The sequence below is a fragment of the Centroberyx gerrardi genome, chromosome 1 (genome assembly GCF_048128805.1).
Source record: "Centroberyx gerrardi isolate f3 chromosome 1, fCenGer3.hap1.cur.20231027, whole genome shotgun sequence".
In the NCBI taxonomy this organism is placed as follows: domain Eukaryota; kingdom Metazoa; phylum Chordata; class Actinopteri; order Beryciformes; family Berycidae; genus Centroberyx; species Centroberyx gerrardi.
In genome coordinates, this window is record NC_135997.1 from 12,575,391 (window position 1) to 12,600,453 (window position 25,063).

The window sequence follows — 25,063 nt, forward strand, 5'->3', positions numbered from 1 at the left end:
TGTGGTATTGATTGCTTCTGGATGGGTCGCTAATGTAGCCTGGCAAATGCAGAACTGATCTGTCTCAACGTCAGGGTGCATACATATTCACATATTCTTGTTTTCCGAAATCTCCTGCTTTTCTCCTGCGCTTTTAACTATAACATATTACATCCACATCACGTATTACATCCAAAGCCCAGTCTGTGCTCGGTCCCCTCTGCATTCTCAGGCTGTGTGTCTGCACCAGCTCTGGCCCCTGCTGCTGTAGTAGTACTGCTGCTATGCTGTTGCCTCTGCTGGTACTGGCATATGCACAGTGTGTATATGAGCTAAGAGTAAAGAGGTAGGGAAGAATGGCAAGAAAGTAGTAGTACAGGCATAGATTTAAATAAATGTAATCATCACAGACATTTTTCAAGTGATGATGCACATGAAATCATAAAACGCATCAACAATGACACGTGTGACCAACGCCATGCGGAAAGCCAGAAAAGAAACGCCCCAACAAGACCAGCGGAGATTTTCAGCCTCCAGATATTGTGGCTGTGTTCGCCCTGCAAGGGAGGAATCTGTAAGATGACTGCATAGCTTACCATGGTGCGAGGCAGGCTGCTGGGCTGAGAAAGGAAGAGAGACAGTGGGGTTGGCCTTGGTGATGTTATTTGGGGGGGCACTGGGGTTACGATACCGTTCTAATATTGTTTAAATTAAATTAGCTCTCTTTATGGAAGATCAGTGAAAAGGTAGTACTCCTAGATAGACATCCACTTGTGGTTCCTGTGCTGACAGAAACAAATTAATGTCAAAAGAGTGGGCTGGAGACCATGGCAGCAGTAATGATTCTGCAAGAATTGCGTCTTCGTATTTGGTGTGTGCAGCTATGCATGTCCATTTTGTTTCCATGTGTAATTGAAGAGTTATATTCCAACAACGCTAGGCTATATATTGTTTTGAGAGGGGAAAGAAATCATTACCATATAGCTAAGTTTGTTGTTATATTAGGGCTGGGTTTAAAAAATCGATTGTCCGATTCAAATCGATCTTCATTTGAATGATCCGATATCGATTCATAAAATCCCGAGATCGATCTTTTAATATATGCCCAATATATGCCTGTAGAGTCTGTAGAGTTGCACAACTTGCTAGCGCCGGCTGCCTGCTATTTAGCCATCTACTCACATCTGTCTGGCCGGCTGCTTTTATAACTGAATGTCACTAAATGTTCACACTACCAGAATTTGGTGGGGACAACAGAATTTTTGAATGAGAGTGACTGCGCATGTCTGGTAGCCTACATACTGGAGCAGACTGAAGTAAAATAACTAGACTCAGTCTGCCGAGTCTCAGACTGTCTGTACGGGTAACAGGAGTCACTCCACTCCTCCGATCTCACGATGGCTGGAAATAATGTCTGTAACCATAGTAACGTTTACTTCAGACCAATATGGCGGCTACCATCGCCTGTATTTTCAGTTTATTTGACACCAGTAACACCAGTAACCAGAGGCGTCAGTTTATCCATAAGATCTTAATAAACCGCCATTGACAGCGGCGTCATATTCTCTTTTTCCATCGCAGGAACTTCATACTTTTAACAGCAACATTTGGGCTGAAGGCCGCAGAACTGGAACAACCGCAATGTTGAGGAAACAGACTGGATCGAAAAATTGAGAATATCTCACAACACTTACCTCCGTCTCTTTCAAATTAAGGATGATAATGTTACGTAACATAACGAGTGTTGAGCCTTAACGTCACGTAACAACCAGCTGTCCAGTCCCGTTCTGGTTCACACTACTCGGACTAACCGAATCCGCTCTCAAATTCAGTATCAGTACCTGAATTTTTCAGGTAGTGAGTTTGGTTATAGAATGCGGTTGTCACTCTCCTTAATAACTGAACTGTGCGTGAAATTGCAAGGGGAGTTGTGCGTTTTTTTAGATGTTTCAAAATAATAGCGATCTCTGCCGAGCTTCTGCGCAACGCGCAGCGAACGGTTGCCATGGTAACGACGGACTCAACTGAAGTGTTACAGCTGAAACTACTGTATAACGCTAAATACAAGCCTTAGCTGAGGAGATCATTTTAGGGGCTTCATTACCATGACCATGTAAAATCATTATTTAAACTGATTTATGTTTCCATCATTATTGGATCTCAGTTCTGTGAGTGCAGTAGTACTCAGGAGAGAGATCCAGTCTTGCTCTGAGAAGACTATAATATGCACTTTGGTATTATATTTATTACTATTTGTAATAATATTTTTGTTTTAGACTACTTATTTCTTCTGCACTGACTGAAGAAAGTACATTAAACATTCACAATTAAAAAACATAATCAGTTTATTTTTCAATTGAGCATTGATCCTGTAATAAAAATGTTTGTTATTTTAAGTCATGCTTTCATAAACATATTTAAGGTTTGTTTATTAATTCGGTAAAAATGCATCACCGGAAAAATGTATCTTGCCATCCCAAACATCCCTTAGCCGGCTACTTTTCCCATCTGGCTGGCTACTCAAAAATTTGGGGAACCCCCTGCTTGCACTATATTGTGTTGACTGCTGTAGTGTGTTGGTCATGTTAAATAAAAAGTACATTAATGTAAGTGCTTTGGGGTCAATTCTTAATGTAAACATTAATATTTTTAATAATGCACCAGGTTAGAGGGTTCCTTGTACAATTTACAGCATTAGTTCTCTGAGAATCTCTTTCATATCCAAGCAAAATTGATATTGTAACTGAAATATCCCTAACAGAATCGATATTGAATTGAATCGAATCGAATCGGAAATCGAATCGAATCGGGACCTTGTGAATCGGAATCGAATCGATTCAGGAAATCAGTGGCGATACCCAGCCCTATGTTATATCTATAAATTATGGTGGACCCAGTCTGTATCCATTGTTTTGCCAAAGAAGGACATAAGTTACCCATTATCCTTTAAAAAGTATCATAACTTGATTTAATTTTGTGTTTTCACTCATTTCATAAGAGAAGTTGTCACTTTTTTGAATGGTGGATATCTCATTTTATGAAGGTTTTCAAATTTTGTGAAATAATTGTGAAATGATGGATAAGCAAGTTACACAACTGTCGGACAACAAGGCAGTGGACACTTCAGAGTGTGTTATGCCACCTATACTGTGGCCACTTGGCAATCATTAAAATCCATTCATCTTTACTCAGAAGATTAATTAAGCTTTGTTTCTTGCTAAATTTCACCATTATTCACCCAGTCCATGGTGTAATTGGTGGTATATATGAGCACAGCTTGCACGCTTTTCAGTTTATAACTTTATTTGTTTATTGGGATCCCCATTAGGAGTAACTAGAGTTCCTGAGATCCACATAATTGCAATCCCGTAGATGTCTCGCCTAGGAGATAGGATTGTACTCAGCTGGCAAGAGGCTGTTTTGTTGAGCTTGTGTGCCTTTTTTTCCATGTTGTTGAAGCCTAGGATTAATAACCAGTTTGTATCATATAAAGAAAACTATGGTTGGCTCATGCTCTGCGGCTGGAGGAGTGGTAATGAATAATGATGCTTGTGTGTGTTTACACACACTCTGACTGACCATCCACCTCTCCTATTTCCATTAAGTCGTGCTATGTGAATGTTAGGCATGCAACTACCTCCTGTGTATGTTTTTGCTAGTCAGTCATAAACAAGCCCCAGCCTCTAGCGAAGAGATGTGTGTCAGTGACCATATGTGGCGTGACATTTAGCCCACGTTTTAGCTTTTTAAGGCAACCGTTCAGAAAATGACACCGTTATTGTCAATGTTATTTCCAGGGAGCAGCTCAAAACTGCATCATTACAAACGATCCAGCTAGTCTGTTATCCCTCCTGTTCTCCATTTCCTATCCAGCTACATCAGAGAAAACATAGTGCACTTCACAGCACACTTCTCGTGGTGTTAAATGCTGGGGATGTTTAAATTCCAGGGAAAAGCATTTTTTTTCTTCATGCACAGCCAAGCTGAAGATAATTCCCAGTGCACATACTGTACATTGAGAACACAGGTAGGTTTCAGGTTGGGGCCAGTGTTTGAAAAGACGTATCTTTTTGAATGTGAAGATTTTTTTTTTTTGCAGTCCAGAGAGCTGGTTACCTTGACAACAGCAGAAGATTGGGAGCGAGGGGGAGTGAGCGAGCGAGCAAGCGTGTGAGCTGAGCTCGACGCGGCATGGCTGTGCCGAACAAACAAGCGCTGTCGCTAACTGTGTCACGAGTGCTGCTGCTGCTGCTGCTGCCTTCTCAATGCAGCCCTCATCTCCTCCCTTCCTCCCTTCTCCTCCTCCTCCCCTCATGTCTCTGCCTTCATTTAATATCAGCCTTTTATTTAGCAGGTTTGTTGTTCGACCGATATCCACCCCTCCCAGCCATCTGGCAGCCTCACCTTCTCATCTTCCTTATCTAGACAGTTGTTTTTTGTTTTTTTCTACCTCCCTGCTCCTCTCTCCTCTCTTCTCTTCTCTCCATCCTTCTCCCTTCCTCTGTGCTTTATTATTACCTCTCATTCCCATCCTCTAGGCTGATGCTTTACCCTGTACCAATGTGTTTGGTCTGTAGATTACCAGACTGTGATAGAGCTGAGAATGTGCTGTTTGCGTTGGTGCTAATGCTGGAGATGAGGAGGATCAGTGTGCTGTGGTCCCTCCCTGCAGAAGCCAGGCAGTCTTATCAATAATGTAGATGTTTTTGAAGAGGAGAGGTGTGGTGTGCATCTCTCTCTTTCTCTATATCTTGCACCCCCCCCCCCCCCCCCCAATCCCATCTCCCCCTCTGTCTCCCCCCACCCTTCAGTGTCAGATTTCCCCTCCAGTGTTTCGGCATAGAAGATTGGATGACTGAATCTAATTAGTGAGATATTACAATAAGCTCTGATACCTGATGCTATGACATACAGCAGGCCGGACACAGGCTGTCATATGGAGCTGCTGCTGCTTCCTATTGTTTATTTGGCTCACTGCTCTGACTTAACAACGAGGTGGTTTATCATCGACACTGCTGCACTAAACCCTATTGAGCTGTACGGTGACGGCCAACTCTACAAATACTATAGGCACTGTATCCCCATCAGGCTAATACATAATGTTACAGTTAGAGATAGTGCTAAGATGCGACAGAGGAGATGTGCTAACACTGACACACAGAAACACTTGGACTGTCTTTCTTTTATCTGTCTGTGATGTTGGACACAGTGTTGAATTTCATGCCAGAGCAGTTTGATGTTTTGAAATCATATTCAGTATTCATATTCATTCTCTCTCCTCCATCTTTGATACTACCTCAGAGACTCTGGTGCAATTACAGTAGATTTGAGGTGTCATGAGGATGAGCTACAGTATTCTGTCCGTATGAAAATAATAGGTGATGATAATATTCTAACATTTCTCAGGACATTGCATGCAGTGGTGTTGCTATTGAATAAGACTTGTTTGTAGGTTAGTTCTGATGTTGACATGTCTGGATAGGAGTTGTAGTGGAGAGAAATATGTGCATACAAGCATTTTATGTTTTTTTTTTATTAGCTCGACTAATCTATTTGTGGTGGGCCTGTGGGATATTGTGGTGGCCCGCAACAAGCAAATTGCTGAAAAAAACATATAGCCTATAGTTTTTAGTTATGTAGTATAGTACTATAGTTAAGTTGTTGGCCTGTACTTTATTTTTAGTCCAGCCAACAGCTCTTTCATGAAGAACTGACTAAGAAGCTGTAAACATGGAGGGGATGGAACACATTTTCATCAGTATTATCTTGCAATTAATTTAAGATACATTTTAAGACACTGCATTGTCTGCAAGACTGCCATTTTTTCATTGATCATTAAGATTTTGAAGTCTGTGGCATTGCCATATTGGCCATCTTTAGCTGTGCACAGGTAGGGAAGTGCCTCCCAAACTCATCGTTTGATTTATCAAAGCTATCTCTTTTGAAATAGAGGCTACCTCTTTATTAACCAAAAGCATGTATCAGTGACAAAATATTTATTTTAATCCAGATTCTGTTTAGAGAGATTAGTTTTGATTGATGTAATCTTACTTATTTTACTGCATCCACAATGGTTGGACAGCAAATTACATAATATTGAGGTCAAGTGCAGTTTTGAATAAAATCAAGCTTATTTACCCTCTTGATGGTTTTTTGAACTGAATTTTTCAAAAACAACCTTGACACACACACTTATTATCTCTGTAAGGAATGACATACAATACATGGTTATTGGCTATTAAAAAAAGGGTTGCCATGTCAGTCCAATCTAACCTAGCAAGTAATGTCTCCAGTGCTGTTAGTTCACCTCTTTGTTGTGGGGATATGTAATTGTCCCTCAAGTAGTAACTGTCCCTCATTAGTGCTTTTTTGGGTAAACATGCTTTATTTCATCAAGCCCAGCAGCACTATGAGTTATTTTCGTCTTGCCGAGATTATGTGCCAACTTTTCTAATCCAGAGCTTTCTGTGTCCTGCATATGAACTCCACATAATTCAGCTAGACCATGTATTTTGTCAAAAATGATTTACTATGCTGCAAAGCACGCGGTGTGAGTGTGAACAAGTGTCGCTGCATGATGTAAGTGTGTGGGCTCTGTGACATGCATTATGAAATCAGACAGAGGTCAGTGCTGTCGTCCCAGGTCGCCTTTCAGCTGGCTCTGATCTGTTCTCCGATAGGACAGCCAGACACAGGACTGACTGGAGAGGCGCTCTATAGCCCTGGGGGCTCACAGCGGTGTGTGCGTGTGTGTCATGGTGGGGGTCTGTCTCATGGTCCAGATTTCCCAGATAGAGGCAGCTATGACGCCAGATTGTGGAAATGGCAGCTCTTCCTGTAATCAGATGCCAAACGACAGAGGAGAGGCAGGATAAAAGATGCCTGTGCCCTGAGGCCAGCATTACAGCCCCTGTCTCCTCCTTAATCCCACAATACCCAGGGGTGCACATAGGGCTGTGTTCTCTCTCCTTTTCACACGCACACAAACACATCACACGTCACCACTGGTCATGCGCACAGGACCGACACTCACCCTATTCTGGAGCCAGACCTGCAGTTTCCAATTTGTTTGTTTTTGTTTCTGCCTACCAAAAGCTCTGTTATATTGTCTGCAGTCTTAGGTTTGCCTATTCCACCTCCACTGCTAATGAGCCTTGAAATGAAAAGACCTTTCTTTTTCTTTAATATCTAATATCTCTTTTTCCGTAATATCTCCCTAGTGTCATCTCTGTTCACAAGCCAAATACCATGCATCTTGGACAAAGAGCATAATGAATGTCACAGTGGACTCTAGTTAAGTTGGGTTAAGCTTGTTGGGGAGTTTGCAGTGTTGATGCTGCTGTTATAATGGTTAGGTGAATAAAGCCCGCTACCTTTAGGTCTGGCTTTGCTGCAACCAAATTGCTCGCTCACTCTAGTGCAGTGCCATTCTCTGAGCTCCAGTCTAGAGATTTTTTCCTTATCTGCAGTCATAGTCTGTCGGCATCAAAGGCAGTCTCTGATTCTTGTTGAAGGTCAGTGTTGAAACCAGGGTTGGTCTCACCAGCTCTCACTCTCAGCAATGCTTTGAAGAGCTTGTAGGGGAGCAGCCTTGAATGCACACACATGTGCTAGCTCCCCACCCTCTGCGACTCACAAACCATGCTCTGTTCCTCCCCAAGATATGGCAACGCTTCCCATGCTGTGATGGGGCTAGTTAAGCAGTCTAAAACACGCTGCTGAGATTTTAGCCGTTAGGTAACAGGGGCATGTCCAGCAAACATGCAGAGAAAGGATTAAGCAGCAGACAAGTTGTCATGGTGATGTTGAAATGGGAATGTGCTGTGTTTCAGCATCATTCTGAATGTTTGTCCTCGGTTCCACATGGTGTGAAGGCAGCGCTTTTGTCATGCTAGGGTTAAATGGAGACCAACTCTGGGGAGGGGTTTCACCTTTGACCTCTGACCTTTGATCAGCTCCATTGTGTTTGCGTTGTGCACTGATATCACATAGATCCTATTGAAAAGATGTGTGTGTGTGTGTGCATACGCACGCGTGCATGTAATCCTTGTCTTACTAGTTAGCTCACCTAAAAGCAATGCCATGCTGCTGATTGGTATCTGAGGGTTTGATTTATGTTTTGTAGCAGGTTTGACTTGTCAGCAGTTTTTTGTGTGTGTGTTTCTTGCATGTTGCCTTCTCACTGTTGCTGAGTCAAAGCTAATTAGTTAGGAAGCAGCCGTTACTAAGGAGCCTGTCAATGCCCCCCAGTGTGCAACCACTCCATCCATGTAAACATATTGGGTTAGGTGAAACTGGCTTCCTCAATACAGTCCTGTTTGACACTTCCTACCATTAAAGGATAAGGCCGGTGTTTTTTAATGCATTGCTTACCGTCAACAAATCCTATGAAAATAACAAAATCAGCAATGATTTTGTTTTGCCAGCAAATCTTGTCCATGTAGCCGGTGCCCAATGAAGCCATGTCCCAGTAGCCATAGAACTCCATTGTATTAAAAAAACGATTAAAAACACATCAGAGAGCCATGCCGTTGCTCTGGGCAGCATATTTCATCATCACGATGCACCGGGCCAGCCAACTTTTTCCTCAAACAACTTAATAAGCCGGCTGTAAACACTTTGCGATCTCAGGAAAGTAGTTCCGTAGCACCAAAAATAGTCCCCGTCGTAATGAAGAATTTGTTCCCATTTTAATTTGATTTGGTAATAACTACAATAGCTTGACTTTTCGTGGTAAAAGTTAGCGATTTTTAAAATTGAAACTATGTCTTTGTGAGCTGTATTTCAAGGTTTTTAGCTCACAATTGGAGCTCACCTTAGCTGAGCATGTCAAGAATACTGTCTGTCACTGAATTGATTGAATGAATAAAAATATATTAACTGTTCATACCATGCCATTTTATTGTTGTGTCACTCGCAATAATGTAAAACTCCACAATTGCACACACATCACTTATCACTCAACCCAAGGCTTGGGTAAGAGAGTGTGTGTGTTCAGTTCTCAGCGGTACAGAAGCAATTTTCTTGCAGCAGAGGATAAACTAGTCTTTATGGAAGTGCAGACACATTTTCAGTCTCTTCTTTCTAGCATTTGCCATGCTTGCTAAGTTGCTATATGCTTTAGCTATGAGGAAACTGCTCCTGTGCTGTGGAGAACTGAGCACGCTCTGCTCCCCCCGAGATCACCACGCCTCGCAGTCACTCAAGCACACAGCAGGCGAGGGAAGAATGGAGAGTGAATTGAAAACTGCACATTTTGTTCTATTTAAAAAAAAAAAAAAAAAAGAATTGGGAATTGATAGGGAAAATGTGTTTTGATCCAGTCAGTTCTGGTCACAGTGGAACATGTTCCTCAATGTACCCAGGCCTTGGTTCCCAAACCGTAGCTAGGAGGCTTTCTACCATATTTCTTCACAGCAACCTTGCTTTTAGGCAAAACTTTCAACTGGATTTTATATGATGACCCTGCTTGGTGCTTCATGAAGCATATGAAGTTCCATTGAGTCCTAGATTAAATCGCTGTTCAGTTGCACCATGGTTGAATTTTTCACAGAAAATCAAGGACAAAAGGAAGTTTTCCTGTGAGTTCAGTGGTTCATCAGTGCTTCTGAGTTGCTCTTAAATATGATAAAAAAACCCTACATCTGCCTCCATAGATCACCTCCCCACACTCAATCAAGTTACTTGACTTATGTTTTGTCCACTAAGGGTTTGATTTCCCTGTACACATGTCACTTTGCTACGTCTGAACGTTAAGCGGAGGCAGTCATCACACAGCAGGGACCCATCCCCAGCTCTCTGTTTGCTACTTTCCAAGTTATTTGTTGGAAACTGTCAAAAAAAAGTGTTTACCTCTTCTTACACACAAAATAATGTGTGATTCTAACGAGTTTACGGTTTAAGGCCACATATCTCCATTGATCATGACTGTCTATAAACTGTTTACAAATATGCAGGTGACATTAACTTGGGTTGTACATTTCCTGTAAAGGTGCACCAATAATATCTGTAGTATCGGAATTGGTGCTGATTCCGCTCCCCACTACTGAAACAAAGCTGTCTCAATACGATACTTAAATGAGTTTCGCTCCATCAATCCAGCCAGAGATAGTCCAAGTAAAACCGGAAGTGATGTGTCCTCTTAAACATATTCACTAATAGGTACTATGTATTACTTGTATTACACATGTTCATCAATCATTATTCTGAAATTTTGACTAGAAGGGGTTATTGTTTTTTTTTAGCTGCCACCAGCAGCTACTATAGGTTGGTTTGTCAGTTTATCCCAGAAATCTCTATTTTTTTGCTGGTTTTCGTAATCTGTATCTTTTCATTGCAAACTCTTGATTGGTCATGTCAGTTAAGGCCCTCCCACTTTCCTGATTGGCTGCATTGATCCTGAATTTGCATGTGTGGTCATCTACTGTTGACAGCTTGTCGGACAGCGGAGAGCAAGCTTGAAGCCATATTGAGATGTGTGATGGCTCATTGGACTCATGAGAATTTCCTATCGATTGGTGAAGTCATATAAGCCCTTACACCTTTCCTGGCTAGCTGTTTTTCCATTGTTTGTTTTTATTCATCCCAAATTCGCATTGAGATGTGTGATGACTCGTTGAACTTGGGAGAGAATTTCCTGTTCATGACTAATGGCTTGTTGGACTCGTTACCTATTGATTGGTGATGTCATTTAAGCTCCTCCCGCTTTCCTGATGTTTTTTGATCAGATCTATCTATTGATTCTGAAACAACATAAAGATGTGTGACGGCTGATCGGACTTAATTTTCCTGTTGATTGGTGATGTCATTGAAGCACTGCCCCTTTTCATGATTGTCTGTTTTTTGATCATCCATATCTATTTATCCCACAGTTGTATTGAGATCAGTGATGGCTTGTCAGACAGTTTCCTATTGATTGGTGTCGTTATTAATGACCCTGCCTCTTTCCTGATTGGCTGTTTTTCATTGTCTACATCTATTGATCCCAAAGCTGCATTATTGATAACTATGATGAACCCATTATGCAGGACTTCACTGATAAATTTAACTTCACGCTGTATAAAAAAAAAAAAAAGAGCTAACAATTATGTAATGGAAGCAGAATGCATTGTTTTAAGTGACCAATAAGCTGTATTAGGCTTTTGTATTTGGTTTCATAGAGCGAAATAGGTCTGTTTATCACAAATTATGTGCTTGTTTTTTTTTGTGGTTTTTTTTGTTGTTTGCTTTTTTGGCTTGTTTGCTTGACGTTGGTAGAAAAACCAACCATGAAAATGCTAAAATATTGTGACAAGGAACATTCTGCTTATTTTCTATTTTATTGGCTTTTTCTTTTATTTGATTGAGAATTTTCAGTGTATAGGCCCATATGCCTTTCCATGCTGACTTTTGAGGTGTTTGATTAGGTTGCTGGTTGCCGATTTAAGATTCTCCCCTCCTCTCTTCCGAGTAGCACCACAAACCCTGCCGTTTACAGATTTTTTTTGTCTTAGTTCATGGTAAAATGCTCCCAAATTGCTGACATTTTGGTATTTTAAAACCGTTGAAATGCATTCACCCCAGGCTCCAGCCTGCGTAGGAACTTGCACATCCTGCTGTATCTCTTTGCATCGGCTCACTTCACCGATGCCGAGTACTTACATTTTAGCCTGGTATCAGCCCTGATACTGATACCAATGTAGGTGCACTCCTAATTTATTAATTGTTTGTTTTATTTACATATTTATTTATTTGAAAAGTGGAATTGGCTCTTCTCCCAACTTCTTGAAAATTTTTTATTTTTTAAATATTTTTTGCTCTAACCTGATTTACCCAAACATCTAGTCAGGAGTTGCTCTGCAGCAAGCATCATGATTTGTAATAAGGAAATAAGAGATGTAAACTCAAATGATTTATCATCCTCTTCCTTATGTCTCCATGCCTAGCTGTCATCCCACACTAAGAGACTAACGTCTGGCTGCCGTAGTTGTATTCTGTAGCTGTGTCTTTAGTTTCTGGAATGCTTTGAGTGGTGTCATCAGCTACTTGGTACAGCTTGTTATGGTAGAATATTATATAATTGGGTAAAACCGTGGTCTTGTGTCAATTTGTGTGTGTGATCATCGGTAGGGGATTGTCTCAGTTGTATTCCAGGCTCTGTTCGGAGGGCAGTGCTGTTCTGCCTCCTGGCTGGATTATTGCAATCCGCCAATCCTGTGCTTCCCGCTGGGAAAGCCCCACAGGTTCCTGTACAAACACACAAACGCACATTACCATCATCCACCTTACCACTACTGCTGAGGCCATCCCAGTGAGGTCTGGCCTTAATCCTGTCCTGTCTACCCACCTGCCACCCTGCCTGTCCTCTCAGCCCGTCTGCTCTACCCTGTGGCACCTTCAACACATGTCACGTCCCATATTGTCATCCTGTAGCACCTTTACAGTTATCAGTAGGGACTTTAAAGTGTTCATATGTAAACCGTATAGTGAGATGCAATACCCTCCTGCTTCTAAATGCTATGTCTTGCAAATGGTCTAACCTTACAGCTAGCTGCTGCTGGCGGTTGGCCTCCACTCCCCCTGGGTTAACTTTAAACCAGATTCATGGAACAAATGTGAGATCAGGCCCGGGTGACAGTCCCACAGTCATACTGGAATGTCACCATCGTAGCCCCAACACAGGGCCTCTGTAATGCACCCCCCCCCTCCCCCACACCCCCCGACTGCCTCCCAAATCCTGATAAACCCCTGTCCTCGAAGCTGGGAGGGGACTGGGGGCAGGGCGGCCAGCTAGGAAGGTTAGGAACATGAGCAGGGCTGGGGGTGTTGGGATGGGATGGGTTGGGTTGGGTTGGGTTGGGTTGGGTTGGCTTGGGGTTGGTTTGGCTGCCTATGGTGGGCCAGACATGGGAGAGTGGCCTGAGGACAGCTGGGCTAGATGCAGGGGCCTATAGAGCTGGGGCCCTGCCGCAGGGGGGGTTGGGGTCATTTAGGCTGGTTGGGTGGGAGAGGTTGGGGACCAGAACATAAGGTTGGGGACAGGACAGAGGACTGCTCTGTGGTATGAGACCACGCAGGAGACCAGGGACTGGGCAGAGAGCTTGGGTAGTCGTGGGTAAACACCAGGTCTGTGACAGGGAGGAGGGGCCTAAAGCTCTGGGGTCTGAAGGCCCAGTGTTGGGGTGAGGGGCTCTTTCTGGGGACCAAAAGCCTTACAGTGTGTCCGTGGCCTGTGTGTCCTGTCCCTCCATAGGCCTCTCTCGGCTTGCCAGAGAACTGATCCTGGGAGGGGAAACATGACCCTCTGTGTCCACCCCAGTCCCCGTCCGTCGTAAGGAATGTGAAACTGCTTGCGCTGTTCTGGTGATTAATCCTTGGTTTTGTTTTCATCTTGTTTTTCAGGATTCTGTGGACTCTGCAGCGGCAGCAGCAGGTGTTTTTTCTAGTTGGATTTTAGCCCTCTGATCTTCTCCCGCAGCCATGGAATCGGTATGTTGATGAAAGACATCTTACTGAAAATATATCTGACTGACAGTTGGTCCTCTGAGGGCCTCTATCATGTAAACACTATTAGGAAAACTATTTTGTTTCTTAGAAATTGTGTTTTGTGGCTAGCTTTTTGCCTTTTTTTATGTCCTGTCACCATGGTACATGGTATGTGGGACATTATGTCATCATGGTGGCGTCTGTGTGTGTGTGTCTTGTCTGTCTTGTGAACGATTTTCTTGAAACTACTTGAACTCTTTAACGCTTTAAGATACAGAGTTCATATCGATACCACCAATGTGTTATGTGAAGACAAGTATATTGACATAGGAATATTTGCTAATTAATGCACTAATTAGCTTAATTAATGACCTAATTAGCATAAGTGGTTATGTTTAATATATCATGGTGATTATGGCAGAACATTAGGCAGCTCAAGTGCTTCTTGTTTAACCAACCCACAGTCTAGTGTTTTTGACCATTGTAGAGTACGACTGTGTGTGTGTGCGCGCATACTACGACTGCCAGGCTGAGCTCTCCATCCAGCCATGCAAGAGACTGCGTGTGCGGGTACCAACAGTTGCTTGTACCAACAGGCAGGCTGAAAGCGCAGCAGCATTGAGCTCTCTCCACTGGAATGCATGTATTAAGAACAGGGCTTAGTGCATGCCTAGGCTCTGCCTTCCTGTCCCTTTGTCAGAGGCTTTGTGTGTGTGTGTCTGTGTGTCTGTGTTTGTGTGTGTGTGTGTGTGTGTGTGTTAGAGACTGTGGAAAGTGGGTCACAGCCTCTGTAGTGCAGAACCAGCATGTGTCCAACAAAGACCCTCCATTCCCCCATCTCTCTCTCACACACACACACACAATTATCTCTAGCTTGCTGTTGGTTGTGACTGTAGCTGAACATCGTCATCATTGTGAATTGGACATGTTTTTTTTTTTTTTTTTTGGGGGGGGGGGGGGGAGGGGGGTTGAAGTGTGTGTGTGTGTGGGGGGGGGGGGGGGGGGGGGGTCATATGTAAAAGGCACAAAAATCCATTTTGCCGCCATATAAGCAAGGTAATGTATTGGTCAAACTGTAGCCAAATGATGGATTTGATGAAAGGGATAATCGTTGAAACTTCTGTTCGACAAAACATGCTGCCTTGTTGCAGGGAAACCAATGGCTTTGCCAGTGTTGCACTGTGATGTAGGCCTATAGATAAGACAGAACTCATGGATTTCATTCACTACAAAGGTGCAATAGCCATTGAGGAAAATGAAGCACATCCTCTGAATTTAGAGAGAAATATTGAGACATCCTGATCACCTGATATTGCACAGAGGATATTGTTAGGAATATGCTGAATCACGCTGAGAATCTAATTTTCTAAGGCAGAATCGTGACGGGAGAGAGAAATAGGAAAAAATGATAAATCTGGCTTTCCATCATCCAAGTGTTCTGTCGGGAATCACAAAATAGTTGTGAACATGGATTAATGAAATGTGACTGTGGCCTGGTGATCAGTGGCTGGCCTGCCTACGCCCCTGACACCAACAGCTGCAATGCTGGCTCATCCCCCTCTCCTCCCTGCACAAAACACTAGCTACCAGCACCATCTCTCTCTCTCTCTCTCTCTCTGCCTCTCTCTCTCTCTCTCTCTCTCTGTCTCTTTCTCGCTGTCCTCCCCTCTCCTCCCACCCTCCTCTCCTGTGTCTCTGAGCCTGTGGCAGTGCACCAACAAGAGCTGCTACTGTTTACCTCTCCTAGCTGCCTATATCTGCTTACTGTCAGTGGAAACCAAGGAAACTTATCACAAAGCTTATTATGCCGCCAAGAGTGGAATACGTGCTCTCCGTGTATGTTTGTGTCCACTCCCCCACACACCCTCCTGCTCTCCTCCTCTCCTCCTCCCTCTCCTCATGTGATGCCAGTCACATGGTTTCTAGTCAAGCAGCTCAGTAAATCAGAATGAGACTTTTATTTTTAACCGCTTTAAATCCTCCACCTAGCCCCCATGGTTGGCAGGAGCAGACTAAGGTGCCCGACGAGCTCTCTTCCCTTTCCTATCTCTCTTTCTCTCTCTCACACTACCTGACTCTTGGTGCCACTCCCTCCCAGCCTCACAAAACTCATGCTCCATCCGTTTCTCTCTCTGTCTCCTCCTCCCTCCCTCCCCCTCTCTGTGCTGCGTCCAACCATCAGCAGTGCTGATATCATTCTCAGTGTTATCTTCTGGCAGAGGAGCTGAGAGGGGAGGTGTGTGTGTGTGTGTTGGATGTGGTGCAGATGAAAGGCTCAGTTTCTTGCAATCACACTTCCTCCACTGCTTCTCCTTTCGTTACCAGGATATATCTCTCTCTCTCTCTGTCTCTCTCTCTCTGCTCCCCCTCTATCTCCTCCTCTTCCTCCAAAGCAGGGCTTGTTCCTCAGTGGGGATTAGTGTGTGCGGCAGCTCTGTGAACAGGGAAGTGGGCCCTGCCAGTCACATTACATAACTCGCCCCCGCTAGCGCGGCTCGGCCTGGCCCGGCTGGAGAGACGACTATAGAGGCTTTGTTCTCCCAACCTTCCCTTCTTCCTCCCCTCTGCTCCTCCTCCTCCTCCCCCTCAGGCAGGCCGCATACTAATGGCGTATAGAAGGAGTCTGTTTGCAGCGAACAGGCATGGCTCTGTGGCGCGGAGAGCGGAGAAACTTGCCATTAGCAAGCAGAATGGCGGGGCGCTCACATCTTAGGCAGAGGAATGTGAGGTCTGCCGCGGGTCGCGCAGTTCCAGGGACACGGGGAGAGAGGGAGTGCGGTACTATGCTTTACTGCCCACCTACCCAGGGCTTCCACGTCAGCACGCCCAACGACGAGACAGGAGGTTAGAGTTCATTTGCGGAATGATAGAGCTCTATGTCAAATTTCTCAAGGTCGGCAGGTTGCGTAATGGTTCGTAAGTATTCCCTAATTCCATGTCCTTGCGCCGACGTACAGTGCGGCTCGGCCACACACGCGCTCTCTCCCACCTGGCAGTCTGCCACGGTTAGCAGGGTAGGAGTGGGAGGCCAGTGTGCTCCGTGTGATGGAGGTTCAGACCAGTTAGCTCTCTGAGCGAGGAGAAGCAGCTCGTAGGCGTGAGAGTGAAAAGGATAAATAGCAGAGCATGGCAGCAGCTTCTGCGCACAACAGTTTGCAGCGTTGACTCCAAGGCTCGCTCTCTGTCTCTGCGTCTCTCTCCTCTCTTGCCGGCTCTCTCTCTTTCTCTCTCTTTGGGGTTGGGAATTTGCTGCTGAGGGATGACAAACGGCTTCAGTGGTGAGAAGATGAAGAAGAAATTTGACATTAGAAGAAACTTGCTATTAGGAGGATGAGCACTAGGGATGTTCCCAAATCAGAATACTATATTCGGCAAAGCACGAATAATGCGTTTTAAACAAACATTTATTCCCTCCACATTTTTTTCAATATTATTTGGATGTGTTAATAGTATTCCTATAGTCATGGAGAAAACACATTCAACTGAATATAACTGGACTGGCTTTTCTCAATTGAACTGAGATAAGAAGGGGGCGGGGTTTGTTTGTGTTTCTCAGGCAGTCTGCTAGTGTTGTTCCTGCCTGTCACACACACACACACACACACACAAGGAGCCGCAGTACACAGAGAGGGAAACAGAGAGTTGGTTGTTTATACGCTTTTTGTTTGCTACGAGAATAGCCTAATGATTTTGATTACTAATTTAGCATTTAGGAATATTTTGCTTTTTCTTATCTCGGCGGATCTGCTCTGCTGATAGACTTTGTGAAGGGCAGTTGGTTTGACTGAGGGTGGATGAAGAATCCCTGTCCTCTGAGCGTCTGTTCAGTACAGCAGGCATGTTGCGTCTCCTCGTTGCTCCAGACTACTACCATCGCACATGCAGAAGCCTGTCTTCACATAATACAACTTTGAGAAATTTGAGTATTCCTCCGAACAATACAATACAATAGTTCCGGGTGGAGATTATTTTCCTGTTTACGGTTGTTTTTGGCTGTGTTTATAAAAGCCTATGTTTATGGTTACATAACATCCAGGTGTTGTTTGTTAAATATAGCTTTAAAAAGAAAAGAAAAGCAAATCTGATTTTATACTGCTATACTTTTATGCTTTAATGTACTATTATCGATCGGTCATTGTAAAACCATCAGTTTAATGTTTTAATATTCCAACATTAGCAATGGCAATGATTACGGGGGGGGAGGGGGGGATAAGAGTAATTGTAGCATTTTATTCTGGTTTAAGCCCTACCCACTTCCGGTTTTATCTGAATATAGATACAAATAACATAATTTGGTTGGTTGGACAAATAAAGATACAAATACAAACTGTAGCATCTCTGCGCACCTCTAATGAGCACAGGATGTTGCTTTGCTTCAATCGAGAGATTTTGTATTTTGTTTTGTTTTGGGTTTTTTCCCTGCTGTCGTTAGGAGTTAGCCAATGGCATTGCTACAAAGATTTGTGGCTCAGAAATAAACATAATTCTGCACAATCATACTTTGTTGTCATTGAACTTTTATTTATTGCATTGTATCATGGTTGTACTGAATTTTGAACCCCATATCTCGTATCAAATTGTACCGTGAGGTAAGCGTATCATCCCAAACCACTTATTCCACTTTTTACTTATTCCATCCATGATCATTCTATCATCACATGCAGCTTGTTAGATCACCAACATTTACTTGTAATGTTGGTTATCTAAGAAATTAAACGTATTCTACTGTTACCTTCATTGCAAGTCACTCTAGATAAGAGCATCAGCCAAATGCTTATCATGTAAAAATGTAGACGGTCAAGGACTGTGTGTCTCTGTGAGTCTACATTGCGTCTGCGTACTGTCTTGGCTTCGTCTCTGCATTTGGAGATGGGATAGAGCCTGCTTTCGGTGCGTCAGCTATGAGCCAAGTTCCCATCAAAGAGGAGCTGCTACACCAAAGTCTGTGTTTAGATGTGACGGCTAATTTTAGAGCTGCTAGGCCCTGGTCCAGGGTGGGGGAGGATAAGATAACATTGAACCAGCCTTCCCTTCACACACAGTTTGGATTTGTTTGTCCATCCAACAGCCCCCCCATCCAGCCGCTGTGCATGTTGATAGTGCGTACAAATACAAATCTTATTCATGTCTTTGAGCCCTCAGTGGCTCTCAGATTTCACTGATCATCACACAAGCAAACACACACTCTCACACACCTGTCAACATAGCACACTGGATTAAATTGGTATTGGTAGAATGTCAAGTATAGCTACAGAATGTGATTGTGCAGTATGGTGTAGTATGGTGGGCCAAACCAAGATTAGCGGTCTGCTGGGAGTTGCATTGTGTTGAAGATGAAGACATGTTTTCTTGAAGTTGTATTTTTATATGGAGGTAACAGCTAAGCATCTCACATCACTTACCTGTGCTTGGACTGAGACAAACACACACACACATACTCTCATTCCTTTCCATATGCTGGGTTTTCCTCCTGCTCTTTCCAATGCCCCCATCATCCCACCACCGCAACCACCTAACTGAAGAAGAAGCAGATATTACAACGGGATACACACTGTCTGATACTGTGTATGTCACTTCCTCAGCAGGTCAGAGCCCAGCCTGGGCTAGCAGCACAGCTAGATTGAATTGCTAAACTTTACCATGAGCCCGAGGCCTTGGGAATGGATCCACGGTGTTGAGTGTCTATAGGAGACACTGCTGTAATCTCTTGCTCTATCAGAGTGCTCTGCTGGTAGATAGGCCTTTTTTTTCTTAGGAAGCCAGTCAAAACCGTACACGGGGCTATTAAAGGTTGAATGAGTGTAGAGAGCGGCTAAGATCCCTGCTCTCCAGTTTCCAGCCATAATGGCAGCGATAATGGCCTCTATTCTGATTTGTTTATGTCAGACTGGCATCTGATTTCAGGAAATTCTGCCCTGAATGGGAGTGGATGTGTTTTTTTTCTTTTCTGCCAGTAATCTGAATTCCACCCATCTAAACACACACACACACACACACACACGCATGCAAGTACATGCACATACAGACAAAACACAGACATATACACACTCATGCACCCAATACACACACTTACACACACTCATGCACCCAAAACACACACTTATACAGACACACAGCACATACGAAACACTCTCACATTCGCCTGCACACACACTTGCGTGCGCACGTACTACATGCACAACACAACACACTTGCATACAGAGCCGTGTGGCACAGCCCTCCCTGTCTGGCCCCACTCTCCTGTCCCTCTTGCAGCCACAGAGCAGTGACCTTGGTTTCAAGTAGCTGTGCTCTGTTAGAAAGCCAACACCTCTCCCGGGATGGGCTGACCTTGTTGTCTGACACACTGTAAGTCTGCACACCCCTCACACACATACACACACACACACACACACACACACACACCCTCAACATCAGCGGCCTCCGCTGTGATACTTACTGCATCTTCACAGGTAGCCTAAATTGGATGTTGCGACAATTACTATAATATATTAATTTTCACTGTGCACACTAAATGGTTGTGTTGGCTTAAGAAGTCCTCTTGTGTTTACTTGGCAATTGCAAATCCTGTGCAGTGTAGTGTATAGGAGCAGGTCTCTGGGTTTTATTGTATTGTTCGAATACAAAGGTGGAATAACTGTGAGGGTTCAGCAGGTTTAGGCCTCTCCCTAACCAGGTGTTCCTTCATCAGACAACCTCTCCTCTCAGCGACAACATGCTCTTTTATGAGCGTGTGTGTAAGAGCACCCACTGCCATCCCCTCCCTCGCCGCTCTTGGCTTTGATTCTCTCCAGCTGTCCGGCTGCACACGGTGCATGGATGGGTCCAGGCTTGTATACCTGTTTAACTTAACACTTATTGTAATGGCGATTGTATGCAGAGATGTTTTCTTCCTCCATACATCAAGGTTATTCTGTTTTTTTCCCTCATGGGGAAGTTTCCACATTGGGGGGGAAAAAATGACCATCTTCACAGCTTAGTGCGGTTAGCCTAGCCTTAACAGGCTGCCATTTTTACATGTTGTCACAGGTATGGATCAAATTAACAGACAGCGGCTGGTTTGATTTTTGCTTTTTGTTGCTCTAACTAGGGTTGAGTGGATGGTGGTTGTAGGGGAAGGATGATACAAGTGCACAATATTGACAGAAGATTATATTATGATAGTTTTTCTTTTACAAATGTCAAAGAACATTTCAGGGGGGGAACATTGATGCCAATGCTCTCAATTTTCTCTGTTTGAATGTAATGTAATGCTAAAGACTCTGTCAGACATTTACTTGGATTTGTTGGCCAGGGCTTTGGCTCAGGGCCTGAATATCTTTTTGAAGGCCATCTGGAAAACCTTTCCCTCTAATAAAAAAAAAAGCATTGCAAAAAACTTAAACCAGTCAATATTTCGATTTTGATGTGTGCAGTCCAGTTGTGTGTATGTGCCCATGCTTTGTGTCAGGCTGCAGGCTGTGTAGGAGCTGGGCCAGGGCCAGGAGCCAGCCAGGAGGACAGATGAGGAAGCAGATGGACCTGCTTGGACTTAACCCTTCCCACGCCACTTCATCCCCCCAGCCCCAGCCCCTCCTCCAACCTGCAGGCCTATCTGGAGAGGAGGAGAGAGGGGGAGGGGGAAGGGGGGTGGCAGAGAGAGATGGAGACAGACAGAAACATTTTGTAATTGAATTGTACATTCATTCAAACCAAATAATCATTCCAATATGGTTTGAATGTAAAAACTGTTTGTTGGGTTTTGAAGATTTACATTTTGTATACTGCTTTGGCAATGTTGTCATGCCAATAAAGTCACTGAATTGAGAGAGGCAGTGAAAGACAGGCAGAGAGAGCGTGCGGGAGACCTCTGCCCCCCAGTCCTCTGTCTCTCTCTTTCTCTCCACTATACCACAGACCTAGTGTGTGCTGAGTTAGGCTGACATATGGCTACTCCCTCCATGTGGGAACCCCAGGTCTGCTCTGCCTTCCTGCTGTCTTTCTCCAGCTCTTCTGCTCTTCTGCTTCTCTCTCCTGTCTGCTTTCTCTCAGCCAAACCAGCACTTTGCTTCAACTAAAAGAACAAAGTCCTGGGAATGTTTTGCTTTTTTTCAGGGATGTAGAGGCACCACACCCTACGAGATCCCCTGGCTGTCTGCCAACTGTTTTAGTCACCCCCTCCCTCTCTCCCTTCCTCTCTCTCTCTATCTCTGTCTGTCTGTCTGTCTTCTAATCTTTGAGGTTTCACTGGTCAACATACATTAGCTCTTGGTTATATGGTAAAACCCAGTAGCCACAGCCTCCTGTCACTATCGGTATCAAAGCTGAATGACTTTTCAGATCATGAGCTCACCAGAAGTGGCTTTGTTTGCTACCACATCGCACTGGCACGGCCTGGCCGATATCTGTCCACTAAGCATGCTTTTTATGAGGCATGTGAGAGTCACAGATTTGGTGGAGGAATGCAGGATCCTGGTTTAATTGCTAATCGATGGTTGCTGAGTAAAGTTTCTGGAAGACACCCCCTGCTCTCCCTGCTGACCAGCGGACTGTAAATAGAAAAACCCCAAGGGAGGATCAATACCGGCTCAGCCTGTTGATGAGGAGGGAGGCTCACCATGTTGATGAGCCCAAGAGATGCATGTCAGGTTTTCTCGCATAGGCAAAGACACTCCTGTAGCTGCACCCAAAAAACCTGTCTCTGTCTTTTTGTTTTTTTGCCCCACTCCACGGGTGGATGGGCAGGTCGTTCCAGTTTTGTCTCTTCATCTACTTGGCTTCCCTTTAGGTTTTTGAGGCCAGCAGAAATAATTCAGTATCCTTGTTCTCTCAATAGCACACATTCAAGCCACCTTCTCCCCCCCTCTCGTTTGAAGAGAAAGCAGCCATGGGCCAGTGAAGTGATGTCATCTGTTGCTACATTGTAACAATAGCTTTGGTTCCCCCTCCTCCTCCCCCACACTCCCCCACCACCTCCACCCACACACCCCCAGGGGCCCCCCTCACTCTCCACTGGCTGGAGGGAGAGCTGATTGTGTGTGTGTGTGGGGGGGGGGGGGCAGGCATCTGCGGCCCTCCCCTGCCCTCTTTGGGCTTCACTGCCTTGGCCTTATTGTTTGGAGAGATGTAGATAACCATAGCAGAAGGAGGGCAGGAGAGCCACAGCCAAACAAAGGGGAGGGGTATTGAGATGCGGCGATTGCAAGGGGGAGGATTGAAGTCAGCACGATGCGGAAGGAGGTGTGGCGTTTTGTGGGGTGGTGGGAGGGGCGGCAGGACTTTGTGTTGAGGTGACCCCTGATCTGAAAGGGGGAGTCAGGCTTTTAGTCTGTCAGCCAGCCAGCTAGTTGAGTTCACCCTCCTCTGGTTTCTATCTCCTCTCTTGCTCTCGTACAGACACGGGCCGACACCGGGGGAAGGGCTGCGTTCTGCTCTCCTGGCATCGTCGCTGTTCTGCTCGCTCTTCTTATTTTCCCATCTTTTGTTTCCTCTGCCTTTCAGGACAGAGCTGGCCCCTTTGTTGACCTTTGGCCAAGACTTAATGGCATTGCATTGACAGCCACACAGGCCTCATGTCCCACCCTGCCATCTTTTTGCTCATTGTGCGAGGGAGCAGGGGGCTAGGTTGCATCGAGGACACTGCATCGCATTGAATGATGTGTACCTCTTTGGACTTGTTTTGTTGAGTAGTTGAAATGGCTGAAAGCTCATCAAGACCATGGCATCTTGAGTTGAGAGGAAATTTCGCAAGACAGAAATTAGACAATATGTACTATCGAGTTGAAAAAATGTTCGGTATTTCAGTTGTCTATATGTAGCAGTTAAATCTCCAAGTCTATCTTTTCGCTTTTGCATTGTTTGAGAGTGCAAGGCTAGAAACTTTTGGCTTAGATCATCACACTTCAGGTGAGCCCAGCTGAACTCACTACATTTAGACATTGTAGACAGCAGGATGCACTCAGGCGAAATTGAAATCGAGGACACTCCGTCAAGTTGTAAGTCTGCTGTGTGGCAGCATTTTGGTTTTCTAATTAAGGAGGAAAACAGCAACAAGACAACTGATAGGACAATGACTGTTTGCAAGTATTGTCTTGCCTTAATAGCTAACACTACCAACACGCTACACCATGCACAACCACATCACAATGAAAAACTCCAGTCGTCGGTATATGGGTAAATGTTGCGTTTGAGTTTTACATAGGGTTGTCACGGTGGGCGGTGTTACCGGTGGCATATCGTCTTGGAGTCCACACCGGTGGCATTAGCCCCACACCGGGAATACCATTATTTTGTATTTTGTAAAAGAAAAGCACATATTCAGAGCTTCCATGTTCAAGTTAGGCTACAAAATGATAAATGGACATACTAATAACATACTGATCACTAAATCTGATCACTAATATGACAGATTAGGATGAATAGGATAAATTATTTGTCCTTACCTAGTGACAGCAATGTGTCCAGTACAATCCAATGGTAGCCTAAAGAAGGGCAATATGCCAGTATCTGCACTGCACTCACATTAACTACCTGAGTGTTGAGCAGTGTTATAAATCGCTGATTACAAAGTGTTACCGTTTACAAATGCCGTTAACGTGAGTTTGGAGAGGAATTTTAAGTTTCACTTTCATTGTAGTGACGCTGACTTTGATAGCGCTTAGACCCTCTAGTGGCGACAGGCGGTATAACCGGTGTGGCCGTGTTGAGGAGGGAAACGACACCGGTGTCAAAATGACACCACCGTGACAACTCTAGTTTTACACCCTGTCTGGACAGTATTGGTATTACTATAGGACGACATGTCAATGTAGTGTTTTTTTCAGTGATTTTAATCCTGTGCGGATCAACATAGTTTGTTATTATTACAGAGTGCGTCTCCTTGCATAGGTAAGAGTTACCTGGCAAATTACCTACTGTTTTTCATCTCCGACATCTTTTATCAATTCTAGTACTGTCCAGATGATGGTATTGGATTCATAAGTTACAGATACTTGGTGCTGTAGATGCAATCTGGTCCTTCGGTAATTTATGGGAGTAATACAGTAATATATATATGCTGTCTGGATCGTTCATTAAAATCACTGACATGAGCTGTACTAAATTACATTACCAACATTGTCTTGCAATACTAATCCTGTCCAGACAGGACCTTAAATATGATTTCAGAGGTCTTCAGAATATAGCTGTTAATCTTTACACTGCTTTTCTTGTGAGAAATTTCCCTGTTTGCACACATATGGACTTTTTTACTCTTCAGGCTTATTTGGGGATAAAATTGGTCTTAAATTTCACTTGAACTGGCATTTAAAAAGTTTTAAACCTGTAGTCACCCTGTTTATGGTTTGTACTTTTGTTTTTGTTCTCCCTCCATTAATTACAAGGGATTTTTCAGTCATAGTTGTTTTCATTCAAATTTTGCTCAAAATATTGTGATAATATGGAACCCTGAACCCAGTATTGTGTATCAAACCGGGCCATGAGCTGAATGTATTGTTTCATCCCTAATGGCAACAGATGATGCTTAACACTTGGGCCACAGGGCAGTTTTGCTACAGTGTTTGCTGGGTGGCTGAGAGAACAAACAGGTTTCCCCACTTTGTGCATCAGAGGCCAGCAGACAAACTTCTGGTAGCCTTAGACT

At 44.1% G+C, this 25,063-nt stretch overlaps 1 protein-coding gene across 3 annotated transcripts in view; it reads left to right on the plus strand.

Moving 5' to 3' along the window:
* The window catches only part of ankrd11 (ankyrin repeat domain 11), a 104,543-nt gene that overhangs the window by 13,416 nt on the left and 66,064 nt on the right, over positions 1-25,063 (plus strand). For all 3 annotated transcript variants that reach the window (XM_078282642.1, XM_071919518.2, XM_078282644.1), the window contains exon 2: positions 13,360-13,446. The gene's annotated coding sequence lies outside the window, so the exon portion shown is untranslated. The remainder of the gene's footprint in view (positions 1-13,359; positions 13,447-25,063) is intronic.